Source organism: Anopheles arabiensis, chromosome 3 (assembly GCF_016920715.1).
Source record: "Anopheles arabiensis isolate DONGOLA chromosome 3, AaraD3, whole genome shotgun sequence".
Taxonomy (NCBI): domain Eukaryota; kingdom Metazoa; phylum Arthropoda; class Insecta; order Diptera; family Culicidae; genus Anopheles; species Anopheles arabiensis.
The window spans coordinates 18619844-18634761 of NC_053518.1; the positions used below are offsets into that span (position 1 = coordinate 18619844).

Genomic DNA, 14918 nt, shown 5'->3' on the forward strand with positions numbered 1-14918 from the left:
AATTCAGAAAGTGTATGTAGTCGAGGTGGTCTCATAGCATGTTTGTTACAACCAAATTTGAACCACCGACAAACCGACGTGACACTTCAAACAAAATGAGCTTAAAAGTTGTCTCCTTATTTCAAATGAAAATACGTTAAACACTGTCTCTGCACGCTTCGGTGGGCATTTCATTTGCGGACCACTAGAACACGCAGACGTCACATGGAAGAACAATGCCGTTTTGGGGGAGGCAATAGAAGAGTGAGAAAAAAAACAATAATATTTTGCGCTCTTGCAAGGAATGATAACGGAACGCAGGAAAGTGTGTGTGTGGGCAGTTACATTTTATCGTCCGCAAACACACAAACACGGCCGTAAAGTAGAAGACTGTACGATATATCACGTTAAGCCGTCATTGATTTTTTCGTGCTTCGGGCCAAAGCAATCGGAACTTCTTGGAGGAATCTTTCTTTATCGAGTGATTGGTATTGGTGCGTGTGTGTGCTTTGTCATAAATTCAATAAGCGCTCGTCTAAGCTGCAATTTGTAAGCCACTTTCGTCTGATAGCATGATTTGAGTTAGAGCGAGGCATTAATCATATTGGAGAAATTTATTTACTCAGAAGTTTTAGTTGGATTATTTGGATCTTACAGAATAAATTGTCAAGATTTATTAAGGAATAGTTTTCATTATTTTGATAAATAAGACCATAAAGCCTCAATTTTAAGGCTTCCTTGAAGCAAATATGTAAAATTTTAACTGATATAGAAATAGAAGATAAAGGATGCAGTCACCAAAGACTTATAAATTAAATCAAGAATTGAATAAAATTATTGATCATTACCAAGATTTCACACAAAACACTGTGCCAATATTACAGGGTTTCCCACGATTTATTGGTCAGTTCCCATGATTTTTTGGTGCGTTCCCAAGATTTTTTTATCGTATCCCATAGATTTTTGGTCCGTTGCAATAATTTATTGATATTTTCCGATTGGATATCAATACAATTGGACCAACAAATCCAGGGAAACGGCCAAAAAATCGTGGAAACGCACCAAAAAATATGGGAACCCACCAAAAATTGATGGAAACCAACCAATAAATCGCAGGAAACCCTGTAAGTATGTAAAAGTCGACACAAAAGTAAAATGAAGTTGTATTTCCACAGCCTATTTTCAAATAAATGAAAAGTCACAATCCAATATTTCGTCCAAAAGGACTATTCTTATTTAATTAATTATTCCGTATTTGCCTCTTCATTTCAAAATAGTTTGGTGGAAAATGGTTTAGTGAACATTACCATAAAGTGAAAGAAGTATGTAAATAGTTTTATTTTATTTCCATTTGCATATTATTCTGCATCTAAAAACAACGCTTGGAGCTCAAAATTCAGTAGAACTACTCGCACAAACAATGTGGGATGGAATTGCTATTGGACCTAGTGTGAAGAGAGCTATTAAAAATCAACGAAAGAACCACATTTTCATAACTCAACAAGTTCAACCCAATTGATCGAAACACTTCAAATGAAAAGCAAACAATTTGATAAACATCACAAATCTTCCCCCATGTGTGTGCTTCAACATCAACACTTTCATCGAGCACGCTCTTGTACATCCTCGCTCCGCTTGTGGCGAAGCACACTCGAACGCTTAATCGAACGAGCATATAATAACCTTTTCGCACCCAACAAAGACACCCAGAAGCATGCTGAACCCCGACAAAAAAACACATGCACACCCACATCGCACCCACAGCTGTTGTGCGAAAATCAACACACAAACTAATCTGATAACGATCATCCTGCTCCGAGACTCACCCAACCAGGCGAGAACCCAAATGTTGCGGCGAACGTAGTACACACATCCCCAAAATAGTTTAATTAAACCATCCATCAGCATTCGATTGGAGCAGAACCGAGCAGAGAAAGTGGGGAAACCTGATCCAATCGCCATACCAATCGCGTGTGTTTCGTGTTGCACAAGAAGCTCGACGAATAGCTCATCTTCCGGACGTGAAACACACACACACGCATACGTTAAGGGTGTTGCAAACATCATTAGCACTGATCAGAAGCTACCTACCCATCTTCTACACGCCCTCCCATAGAGCAGCGCCGTTCTTCGTCTTGGGTTTCGCTGGGAAAAGTCTTCTCATTTCGAACGGTTCATCGAACACATCGCGTAACGGGGATGTTGTGGTTGGGGCGATGTCGCCAGCGTTGACTCGCTGCCAAAAGTTCGATCGAGAAAGGCAGCCGAAACCACAAACGAGCCGGTGTGTCTCGCACACACTTGCCTCTCTCTCCCCCTGGGAGTGTGATTGGTGTGGTCTGTGCGCTTCTGATTCTTCACCAGACTTCTCCAACCTTTTACTCATCTCCATAGCAGCAAAGCGACATCAAAGGGAACGAATTCCCGCAACGCAAGCTTTCAACCCAGACAAACCGCGAAGGTATTGGGGTACACCATCATCGTCTGTATCCTTTGCTCTTTCGCCGAGTGTGGCAGTTGGAGATGACGACCGAAAATACGATGCAATCGTTAACTTCCGAACTCAATCTCTTCCGTGCCGACCCTGCAGTGCTTCTCCTCCAGGTGAGATTCTCCACCAAACTTTCCAACTTCAATCATCCACGGTAAGTACACCTCGTACCATGCCCTTCTCATCACATATCGCCGTCATTCCCGTTCGCGCAATTGATGATGAGCTACCTAAGGGGGGAGGCTGTTTTAAAGGCACAGCCGGTTCCGTTAGGACAAGTGCCATCGCGTGAGAGTGAAGCAGAAGTAAAGAAATTGTATCATTCCATCCAAGAACCTCAGCTTCTTCGCCACATCAATCGTTCTCTTTCAAATTCAATTCAAATACAGTACCTTTCCTACTTTGGAGGTCATTTCCGACGTTTTGGGGTACTTTTCGTGAAAGCCCTTTAGGCAATTGAGCCAATTTCCTGGATGAGAAAAGCGTTGAAGTTGGCAGACGAAAAAAAAAGAACCCAAAAAAATCATAAAGCATTGCTCAGTTCTGAAGAAGGGGGGAGGGGCATTTTCCATTAAGGGAAATGGCGTATTCTTCATGATCTTCACCAAGATGGAGTGTTCTCATTTTTAGTTTGCTCATTAGTTTCGGACCCTCTGGACTTATCCCCATTTCCTGGAAGCAGCTCCGTATGGTATTTCTCTCTATTTCGGGGTAATGCTATTCTTTTATGGTTGCCATCATAATAGGCACATCCCCTCTCTCAACGATCCCTTGCTGCCGATCCGATCGAAGCCGGATGAAGAAATTCCGCCAACGGCGTGCAATGTTCTTCCAACTCCAACTCAAACCGTCCAGATAGTCGTCATAAAAAAAAGAGCTGAATCTACAGAGAACAAACACACTCAGAATAAGATGGATTAGAGCTTTCCCGGCCACCGCCATAAAACAAGCTGCCGTGAGAAGCGGCCGGCGACAATTGGAACTGGATTGGACACTTCGACTCCATCAAAAAACTCTCCCTCCCAGCAGTTGATGACCCTGACATGACGACCACACCACACCATCGAAACTCAAGCATCAGCGTACCGCATCAGAAATTAATTAGCAGCTCTTGGCTGTGCCATCGTTTCTTTGTCGCGGTGTGTGTGTGTGTCTGTGACCGTGATCATCATAAAGCCGCAAACGAGGTAATGAAGCTCGCCTGGAATCGTATTCCCTCAGAAAGACACCTAAAAACCTTAACCGCAATGGTTGACTTATGTTTTTGGCACGGTTAAGTCGGCTTTTGTCGAAAATAATCCCCTCGACAAAGCCTCATTTTGGTGGTCGTGCTCGTTTCGGTAAGATTCCCCCAGATCAATCAGTTCAGCACGGCATCAAAAAGACTCTGGCACCGCCAGGCAATAGATCACCGCGCAAACGAGAAACACAAGGTGGAATTGGGTGGTAACGCTGGAAGGGAACTAATCCCCTTTGCTCTTCCGATCCCAATTCCGAGCCGGTAGACCACCACCGTGTGACTTCCCATCACACCCCTTCGCTCGGTCAATGATGAGCGGTTAATGATGCTTTTGGGGAGGAGGCTAGAATCAACAAAAACTACCAATTTCCGTCCAACTGCGGGAAAGAATGCGCTGGGCGTTCGGGTGGGATTTGGTTCGTAAATCAACAGGTTCCTGTGACTCGGTTCGCGGTGCTTTGTATGCTTGGGAATATAGACAGCGGGTACTTCAAGGCAGCTTCCAAAAAAAACCCGCTCAAGCTTCTCACCTCAACAGCTTCACGGAATAAAGGAAACTGCTTGCTTTTACTCGATAGAATCACTCCTTCATTTGGCACAATAATGTTTCAAGAGCATTCCAAAGCCACGGCACACAGCAGCGCGAGTTCAATTGAGGAAGCTCCCCAGCCTCAGGAACTCAGGAAAAGCTCGTTATCGCAGCTCACGCACAGTGTGTTTTTCTGGTGTTGTTGATTCTGTTTTTTTATCTCTCTACCGAACTCCACTCCAAATCGATTCCAAACGAAACGCGAGCGGAAAGATTTTTACCAACCAGAGCAACGCAGACCGCAACCAACTTCGCGAAGAAGTTCTTCAGCCGTACGCCACTAAACAGTAACCGCTATCACACACTCGCTTCTCCCCACGGTACTTAGGGCTTTTTTTTTTTTTTGGTGAGGAAACAGTTCAACCAGGCACACCCGTTACACACAGAAGAGGAAGAAAAACATGCTTCTCCTGCTAGCAAACCTGTAATAGAGAAGCTGTTGCTTCTTCAATAGCGAAGAATAAATACTCAAACAGCAGACCCAAACCTCCAAATCATTTCCCCAAAAAAAAAGAAGGTCCAACGATCTCTGATCGTGTACAGAACGTGCTTGAAGGAAATATTGAAGAGAAAAACAACATTACGGCACATCTTCGGCCGCATCAACGGCAGCTTGCCCGCTAAATGATCTGCAGGTAGGCTAGGAAGGGCATCGTCTTCAAGACGAAAGTCCGAGACGAGATGCGGAGAGATGGACTCCAAACCGGGCGGTTTCGATTAAAAATCCTACCAACACAGCAAGTTGGCCTACTTTTGGAGTACCGAAAACTGCGCCAAACTCTCACACACAGTTGCGACCGGAGAGCACTGTTTTTGATAGGGACTTGAAGCCCTCACACACAGACACCAGCTATTGGTTGGGCCCATTAGATACACATTGTTTGATGAAGGCTCTGCAGGTAACGGCAAAGACTACCCACCCCGCGCGCTTACAAGCTTGTCAAAAGTCGGTCCCGCCAAAGGAACGCACGTGTTGTGTTGCATGCTTCGGTGGAACATCTTCGCGTAGTACATTACAGTTGGTAAAAGCCTGCAGGTATGTGCGATGTACAAACTTGGACAGGGAGAAATTCACATAAAAACATGCCCAAAATCCGCCCAGAATGCATCGGCGAACGTACAACAGCGCAAGAAGCCGGCTCTATACAAAAACAAAACTGGGCGGGAAAAAGAGCCTCAGGTTGGAATTTTATTAACCGTAAAACCGACCAGTTCACTTGGCCCGCAACTAGACCCATTCGGGGACGACGTACGCGGGGTGCCAGCAACCAAGGGTGACTCATAAAAACCTCGCAAGTGTCACATGAGAATGGGAACGAAATAGAGGGGAGGCCTCCTCAATTCGTGCCACCACCGTTACGCATCAAACCCACCAACAACTTCCCCGCCACTCAGAGTGAGAGGTTTCACATGCAAACTAGTAAACGAGAAGGTGCATATCAAATGGGGAGGACACAGCCACAACCGACTGCTTTTTTCCTCCTCTCTCTCTCTCTCTCTCTCTCTCTCTCTCTCTCTCTCTCTCTCTCTCTCTCTCTCTACTCCTCTCTGTCTGTCCGTCGTTGGTAATCGAATCATTACTGTTTGATAGTTTTCTCACACATTGCTTCGTGTCTCGTCGTCGAAAATAGCGTCGATCAACCCTCTCCCCGGGGCTCCCAGTTTATGTCGAAATGGCAAGTCGCGAAATCCACTTAACCGGCGAAGATGCATAACGTGATCGTATAAAAAAACGGTAAGTGAAAATTGAAAATTATATTAAGGTCATATTTTTCACCGGGTGCATCATCGTAATGCTTTTGCTGCTGCTGCTGCTGCTGGAAGCCAGCTGCCTCTACGCCACCTGACGTCCTTCTTCCTTCGTGCCCCTTCTCAAAGCGATTTACATATTTTATCCATTTCGAAAGGGATATTCGCACGAGGATGTGTGTGTGTGTGCATTGTGGGACGTTTGGTACAAGGAAATAGGTGAATAAAACGCAGTTTTATGTTCCACCATCATCGTTATGTTAAGTAGAACGTTGTTTTTTTTGCGTCTTTTCCGTAGCTGTCATTTTTATACATTTATTGCAGCGTGGTCTTTCATTGGCGAACTATTGTTGTACACTAGCTCTTGGAGTACTTTTCTACTTTTTACGGAATCTTGATTATTTATAGCAATATTTGGACGTAATATTTTAATTCATTATTTCAATTGCAATGCCCTTATTTTATTTTATTTAAATATAATGCGTGATAATTTGATCGTGTAAAATTTACGCAAGCTTATCAAACCGTACAAGTTCCTAATTTGAGCTATGAATTGTAATAGAAAGAACATTATTTTCATTAATTTTTATTTTTATTTTATTTATTTTTGTTTATTTCAACAATCAACTATTAATTTACTCTTATAGCTTAATACATATTCTTAATAAGTAACATTTGAATCAAATTTTTTTCAGTCCCATGCATTTTCAATATTTTTTTGCGATAATTTTCTCGACATTTTCTATTTCCCATGTTAGGTTTTTTCATGGTATTTTCTTTTTAAAGTAATTTTCATCACAAGTTCCATCTATTGAAGGAACATTTTATAAATGTATAGATTGAAAATGTATTTTCAATCTATACATTTTATAAAAAAAAAATCTTCAATTTTTGGGATATATTTCAAAATACTTTAACAAATCTATTACAATTGACCTTTTTTTTTGAATTTTTTTTTCAGTTTTTTTATACTTAGGCTACAGCAAAAAATTCAATCAATTGTTATTGGGGGCCTTCACGATTCTAGTTAGTTTTTTGTATGGAGTTTGACAGTTGGAGGCTGAAATAATGTAAACAATCCATACAAAACCACACAAAAAACTAGCCTGCGATTTTCAGTCTAGAAAATTTTAGCCTAATAGCTAGAATTAGATTCGAGTACCTGCTCGAAAACACGGTTTTGTTTACATTTATCCCAAGGTGCATTAAGGAGATCAGGTGGTGGAATCTGGAATCAAAGTGTATGTAGTCCAGGTGGTCTCATAGCATTTTTTCATAACTAATTTTGAACATCACTTTTTGACAGAACGAGTGAAAACTTTTGCTCCAACGAGCTTTCTGGAGGCTTGACGAATACTCAAAACACTCTTAACATCTTCATTCATAAACAGAAGCGATAAAAATCAGCCTTCTAAATTCATACACCTTGGGATAAGCCCACCTGTATATTATACTCAATTAGATAGCTGCTCGAAAACTGCTATACAATGCAAACAGCTGACAGGCTGAAATTTTAGCCCCATTCATTGAAAGTTCAATCAGTTGAAACAACTTATTAGGTTTAACAACAAGACATGAACTATACTTTAGGTCACACAGAAACTATATATGATGCTTACTGCTTCAACGCAATCCCTGGAAACAACTAATTGCTCGCAAGAGCTATATTTCACGCTGAACAAAACAAAATCTTCTTGATCATGATCACACTTTGCCCTGTTATCCCACAACACATCTTCAACTTTTGCTATCAATTTTACAGCAACAATCTTCTCACCCAATCGCACGCAGCTGTACTGAAAACAAACGCACACACCACTGACCCACATCGCAACAGTTCACACTCAATTTCGCAATGTTTGGAGCGCGCTTTTTATATATATTTATAGTTTACTGCTACTGCGATTAACAGACAATTTACAACTACACACATCATTAAATTCGATTGTTGCAATAGACAGCACAAATAATCAGTTCGCTTTGCGGTACGATCGGTACGATCAATAACGATACAGACGCAGCCGAGTCTCATAAAACCCCAATGGATTTGGCCCCAAAAGATGACTTCCAGCTAAGAAAAAAAAACAAACACTTTGATCACACGTTCGAAAGCTATCCTCTTAGTCAGTGCACGCTTAATGATGGCATAACAGCGTGCATGAGCTTTAACCACAAAAAAAATGCTTACGATTAGCATTCTTCTTCGCAGCAACACATCCCGCGGGGCACATCCCACAGAGTGTGTGTGTGTGTGTAGTGTCCCACTTTTTTTTTCTTTGCAGATTTAGTTGATGATTAGTGTTAGCAGCTTGTGCGTGCCGACATTAGTTTTTGCTAGGTGGTGGCAGCAGCCTCTTGCGTAATGCACGTGCGTAGCGCGCCACATTACCGGGCTGGCTTAAATTACAGCGTCTGCCTGTGTAAGATGATCAAGTAGTAGTAACAAAAACAGGCAATACACTACTAATCAGAGATGCTGACTAGCAGCAGGGAAAATGCGCACACACTGCACGCCACTTTGATTAATTATGAAATGAGCTTTCGAGCCACAAACAACGAACTCCCCCATGGGCAGCTGCAAATTCAAAGTCTCAAGAAGCGACAAAACTTCTTTAACAGAGCATAACATAAACAACTGTGAGCAAATGTTGAAACTAAACCCTCCCTTTCCAGGTTCGAGTGTTAGAGTTACCGGAGACCTTACCTTGTGTGTAGGGTGTATCGATGGCGCGCACAGGTCCGGGAAGCCAATCGCAAATATGGGGGCACGTGTCCTGGCCTTTGCAAGGATTCCGGTAGCAGCAGCTGAACGACGCGAGGTCACGCGGCAGACGCAGCGGTAAACACACTCAAACGCGCCACCCTGTTGGCAACACAAACAACCCAACCTTCCTCTCCTTTTGCCACAACAGGACCGAAACAGCGCGAAAGGTGTTCTCACTAGGATACCCGCCAAACACAAGCACAAACACAGACGATGAAACACACACACACAAACACGTGCAAAGGGGTAACAGGATAACGGGGTTCTCTGTTTGTATGACGGAACCCTTTGCCCTCTTTCTCTCTCGCTTGGTGGAGTTATTTAATTTTTGCTTTATTTATAACTGAAAATGAGGTTTCACTTCACCACCACTAGCCTGAAACGACACAGCACACGCACACGGGCAAGAGCACACAGGTGAAAGCATCTGGGCGGCCTTTCGGACAAGGTGCAGCGAATGCTGCAGGTGAGTCTGGGAATTGGAACACACTGCCGCCGCTGCTGCCGCTGCTAGTTACAAAGGGGGGCTTTAAAAAGGGGGTCTTGAAAGGGCGGGGAAGGTTACTTCGAAAGCCCTCGACCACCGCACACTTGCGCGCGTTCTGGCGTTGTTGCGTATCGCAGCAAATGACAGCAGAACAGCGTGCGACGCGCGCGGTTGCGTTCTTTTTGCGCTTTCTCCAAATAAAGTGGAATATAAATTAATAACACACACTCACACCCATTGCTTGACTCTTACTGCTGGACACAAGTATGTCCGGACGCACTGCCACACTGCAATTAATGCAAACACATTCACATCGCTAAACAAAACACACACGCACACACCACCACCTTAGGTCGGAAACCAGTAGGTGCAAGTTGTTGTTGTTTTTTTTTGTAACACTTTTTCTTCACTTCTATGATAACACACACCCGCATTAAATATGCTTCCTGACAATGCTTCACACATGTTTTCCACTGCAGCTACATCGCTGGAAAACTATAATCGCCCGCGGTTGCTTCTTTTTTTCCGCTCTAAGTTCAATCACACCCAGAGAGCAAAGCAAGCCATTTATTGTAACGCTAGAACGACTTGCAAGCGGTGGTTTCTTTGCGTTCTTTTGCTAGTACCCCCGTTGCTGCGGTTGCCACGCAAATAATAACAATACGCGCACGCACGGAGCGAAAGTCGCTGCAAGGTGAAAGAGAGACAGAGAGGAAGTAAGAATTAGAAATGGAAAATTATTATAGAATTTTAAACAAAAAACACACACACACACATCACATTCACTGTTAACGGCGTATTTTTTACACACCAACACTTTTGTACATTAATTGGCACGTTTTTTTTTGTCTACACCGAACACATGATAATAAAAAAAACGGCTGCACACACTTCTATTTCTCTACGCAAGACGTCACTTTTGCGCTGGAAACGCATCGCCGCTTAGAACGCAGCGACGGTTAAGGCCTGCCTGTGTGTGTATGTTGTCTGTCCGCGCTCTGACGGGTCCGTTTTGTTCATGTTTTATTTACTACGGGACACGAGGAGCTGCTGTTCCGGTGGCAGCAATCATATATAGTAAGAGTCCTCCTCCCTCATACTTCCTCATACGTTGCTTTTGCCCTGATTGTTGTTGCTGTTAGTGACGGACCGGTTGCTATGAGCGAGGGGCCGTTAGTGCGGTTAGTTTGTACACAAAGAATGAAAACACCCAAGGTGTGTGGGAGAAGAGGAACTAGCAGTTTTCTTGACATGTTTCAGACACCCTTTAGTTTTGGAGTATAATGATAGATTTTATTTTTTTTTTTTGAAAGATCTAACGGCACATAAAATTAAACATTGAACCATTTCGCTAGTTTCAATTTAAAATGGAGCTTTACAGAGTAAAATATCTGTATAAATGGGTCCAAATATACATTTCAATTAGTGCAAAACGCAGATGCAATTATATATTTTTGTTACGAAAGAAGACGGAAAAAACACAATTAAAAAGATGAGAAATGAATAGTAGAAGTGTAATGAGAAAACCAATAAGAATAACTCAACTTCAATTAAACTTCAACCAAGATAAAGTTTGAAATATTAAAAAAAAAAATTAACAAAACAACACGTGATAAAATAGTAAAAGTTTTTGAAAAAAAATGAAGTAAGTTAATACAGTAGCACAGTAAAGTAAAGTAGCACAGTCAAACAGTAGCACAACACGAAATATGTTTTACAGGGTTTTCCAGGGGTTCTCATGGTTATGGGACACTTTCTTATCGCTTTCGTATGGGAAGTGAACTTCATACGATCGATTTTGGATTCCATGGCAATCTTTTTGAACAAACACCTTGGAAATTCTTATTGGATTTGTCCAAACAGGTTGCTATAGAGTCAAATTCCACTTTGATTAAGTTCATTTCACGGAAGAAGGAGTCAATTAAGTGTCGTACAGGTATGAGAACTCCCTGTATTGAAAACCCTGTATTGAAATGAAATAGTATTGAAAACAAAACCCGTATGCAAAATAAAATTAATTAAACAAATAATGTTTTTATGCAATGCAATAATCAATCAATTTAAATTTAAAATTAAGTCCATGTTAAAGTGTAAAATTAGGTATAGTTAAGAAAAGTACTATGAAATTCGACAAGATAATCATTAAAAAACATTTTGAGTGAATAATTTGGGTTACTAAACGAGAAACAGAGGAAAAAACTCAATGAGAGGAATATAATACAACAAAATTCTTGATCAATTTCATTTAAAGAATCCAGCATTCTATTTGACCTTTTTGATTAAATTTCGTTGATGCATATTTAATTTTTTTTTTCATTTTTTATAAAATGTTTTCGGATTATTATTATTTTGTTGTACATCTTCCAAAAACACATCTCGATTCGAATTCTCCAAATTCATCCTTTCTCATCGTTTGTACTGCTACGCCTACAGGTGTTGAAGAAGTAAGACACCGTGTAAGCCTTATTTGCATGACTGTAAATCAAACCAGAAGGCCATTGTACCTCCAAAAACAACTAAAACGTGACCATATCAACCATATTCATTCAACTACTGCCATCAAACATGAAACATATCAATTAGATGTGTTCGAAGTAAAAGCTTCTATGCCAGAGAAAAAAAAACACCCCTCTGTCCCAATAGGCTGCTGTTACAGCAAAAATACCCCGTTTACGCCTGTTTCAATTTCGCAAAGTCCTCCGAATAATATGCAACCACCACCTCCACCTAAGCTTACTGCCTCCTTCCCAACAAAATAGACCCCAAAACCACCAAACCGGGGTTGCCGCCTCATTTGTTGCCAACGCTGCCACCTTCTTAATTGCAACTTTGTAACCAAACTTTCGAAAAGATCGTAACATTCTTGGAGCAACAACAAACAAAAAAAAGACTGGACCTCGGTAACACGAAACTCGCCCACCACGGCTCACGTTTAGCGCTCCTTCAATTATTTTGCCAAACCTGCTCAGTTACGTCGGTGTTTGGGCGCTTGCATTTTCGCTTTCTTTTTTATTCTCCCACATCAATGGGACGGTGGGTTCTGTGTTGCCGATTTGCCACAACCAGACGACGACAGACGGATTTCCAAGAAACAGGTCAAATGGGCTGATACCACAAAATCACTCTCGCGTGTGTGTGTGTGTGCATGGTAAGTGAAACAATCTTGTCCACGGATCAAGACCAATGTTCAGTCACAAAAGCATGTTGAGGTGGCCTTTCAACGGGTTTACAAATAATAAACACGACAAAAGCCGGACATTGCACAGCACCGAGTGGTTGGATTGTTTCTTTTTTTCTTCTTCTTTCCCCCGAAGTGAACCGAAGTTGTCAGATTAACTCGAGCCGGCTTAAGACACCGGTGGAGATCATTCAAATTGCCCCATTTTCTTGCAGACCAAAACCAAAAACACTAGAAAAAAAAGCACCCTTTACTCTGTTTTGACCCACAGAAACAGGGAAAAAACAAAAACACAAGTGGATTGCAGTGGATCGTGAGCAAACACGGAATGCAGCAAAGCTTTCGCGTGCAGGTGCATTACAACAACCCACTCCCCTTCCCGTGTCCCGTGGGGGTTGTATGCATCGCAAAGCTGCAATCGATCGCCTAGAAGGCCAACCACTCTGTCTGCGGCCAGTGTAATGTAAGAAGCCAACACTCAACATACACACACACGCGCGATCTGGTCGTCCAAGATCGTCGTCTGATTGGCATTCGCTTTGGTTTTTGGTGAAGGCATCCCGACCAACCCGTGCCGTCGTGTGTGTGTTTGTCGTGGTCGCCAGTATCGTCGTTTGCCGCAACAAAACCAATTCCTTTTACGAAACGAAACGTCGATCGACCGTTGGACGATTGTTTGCCGTGGCGGGGAACGGAAACGCGGATTGTGTCCCCCCAAAAATGGGCACAGCCAACCGAAACCGGGAACACCGGATCCCGGCACGCACCCTTGGCCCCCGTACGTGCGTGTGTGCTTCTACTACTCCAATCGAGGTCTAGAACGCGCTGCAATACCACTTTATACGGCGAGAACGTGGTTTGCGTGTGTCGTTTCACTACACACAGCTCATGCTCCCGATCGTTGTTCGATTGTCCAGTGACCCATCTGGCCGACTGGTGATGGTGGCAGTGTCACTGACTGGCAATGGCTTTGTTCTTCACCTGCTGCTGCTGCTGCTGCTATGTAATGTGTTGTCGGATCACTCTTTTTTTCGGCATTTTCATGGTTCGCTTTTGCTGCGATACGGTTTGCACAATCGCTCGAATTTACATTTCCTGCCGATTTTAAAGCACTGTCAAGCGATCATGTATCGATCTTCGATTCTTGTTCACACACCAAAAAAACCAACACACAATCTTTACTTGCAAACCGTTTTATCCACACGCTTGTGTACTTCAATTTCATCTCAATCATTGCACTTTCAACACACATTTACACATTCCCTATCAGTTCCTTCGACCATAGCTGCTTTCCAGACCATTCGCACCTTTCCCTACACACACGCGCACATTAACCCTTTTTATATTGATAAAATACCACAAATCAAGAAATTCACCTTGCTTTATTTTGCTTTTGTTTGTGTGGTAACGCGCTACGCCGTCACTGTCGAAATACCACGCCACTAAACTAACGCCACGGAAACGGAGCGGCTCCTGTACACGTGCGGACCATTGAACGCACCGAAATGAAATGAGCGTCGGAGCTGTCTGTGTGTGCGCGCGCGGTTCCGGCGGCAGCTCATGCCGTTGCAAGCCCGGGGCAGCAGCGCTTTTGCCCCCGCGCGTGCCGATCGGGCACTCGCTGGGTGCCGCTCGGAAAGCTTCGTGCGCTGGGGTGAGTGCGCAGGGGAAGCTGAGCGCACGGGTGAGCTACCGTGCGGGTTCCAACTGTTGCAACGGTTTTGTAGGGAACTTCCTTAAATGGATTTATTCATCGGAAGCATAATTAAACTGAAAATAAGATACAAATAACAATGAAGATAAACAGATGGAGTATTAAAATAGGTTTGATGTTAAGTGAAAAAACACCTGTAAAGGAAATAATTCAAAACTGAAAGAAATGTCATGAAGGAAACCCACACCAGCAGAACTATTACTTAAAAGTTGCACAAACCCTAAACAATATCGAGTGTAGAAAAATTCATTATAATGCTGATGAAGTCCTCTTTTTCGCATTGACTGTAACGATCTTTTCCCTTTAAATATTTGATTTGTTGCAAAGAGTGGATTGGTTGGTGCCAAAGATGGTGATTAGGTGATTGTATTTTGAATGTTTTGAAATAAATCATTCATTTCAAGCTGCAGATGCAAAAATGCAGATCAGGTGAATATTAATTATTTTCCTTTACAGTGGGAGTAGCTCATATTTCTTCAAAAAATAGAATATAATGAAATCTTTGCTAAATCATTGTAAAATAATGCTAACAATGAGGTATAACGAATGAAAAATCAATCCTGATTCTACCTCACCCTTTCTTGTAAATGTCAAAAGGAGCACAAATTAGACACTTTTTATTTAAATTATCATTTCTGTCTGGTATCTTAAAGGGATAATTGGTAGTAATTAACAAAAAAATCAAAATACTGTTTAAAACTTTAGAATAAGATAACTTTACCTAAAA

The 14918-nt window shown here is 42.3% G+C and overlaps 1 protein-coding gene across 4 annotated transcripts in view; it reads right to left on the reverse strand.

Moving 5' to 3' along the window:
• LOC120902064 overlaps positions 1-14006 on the reverse strand; it is a 79489-nt gene extending 65483 nt beyond the window's left edge. For 2 of the 4 annotated variants that reach the window (XM_040310542.1, XM_040310541.1), the window contains exons 1-2: positions 13854-14006; positions 8753-9986 (exon numbers count right to left, since the gene is read on the reverse strand). The gene's annotated coding sequence lies outside the window, so the exon portion shown is untranslated. The remainder of the gene's footprint in view (positions 1-8752; positions 9987-13853) is intronic. The other 2 variants (XM_040310543.1, XM_040310544.1) reach the window with 2 other exon arrangements.
• Positions 14007-14918: the final 912 nt, after the last annotated feature.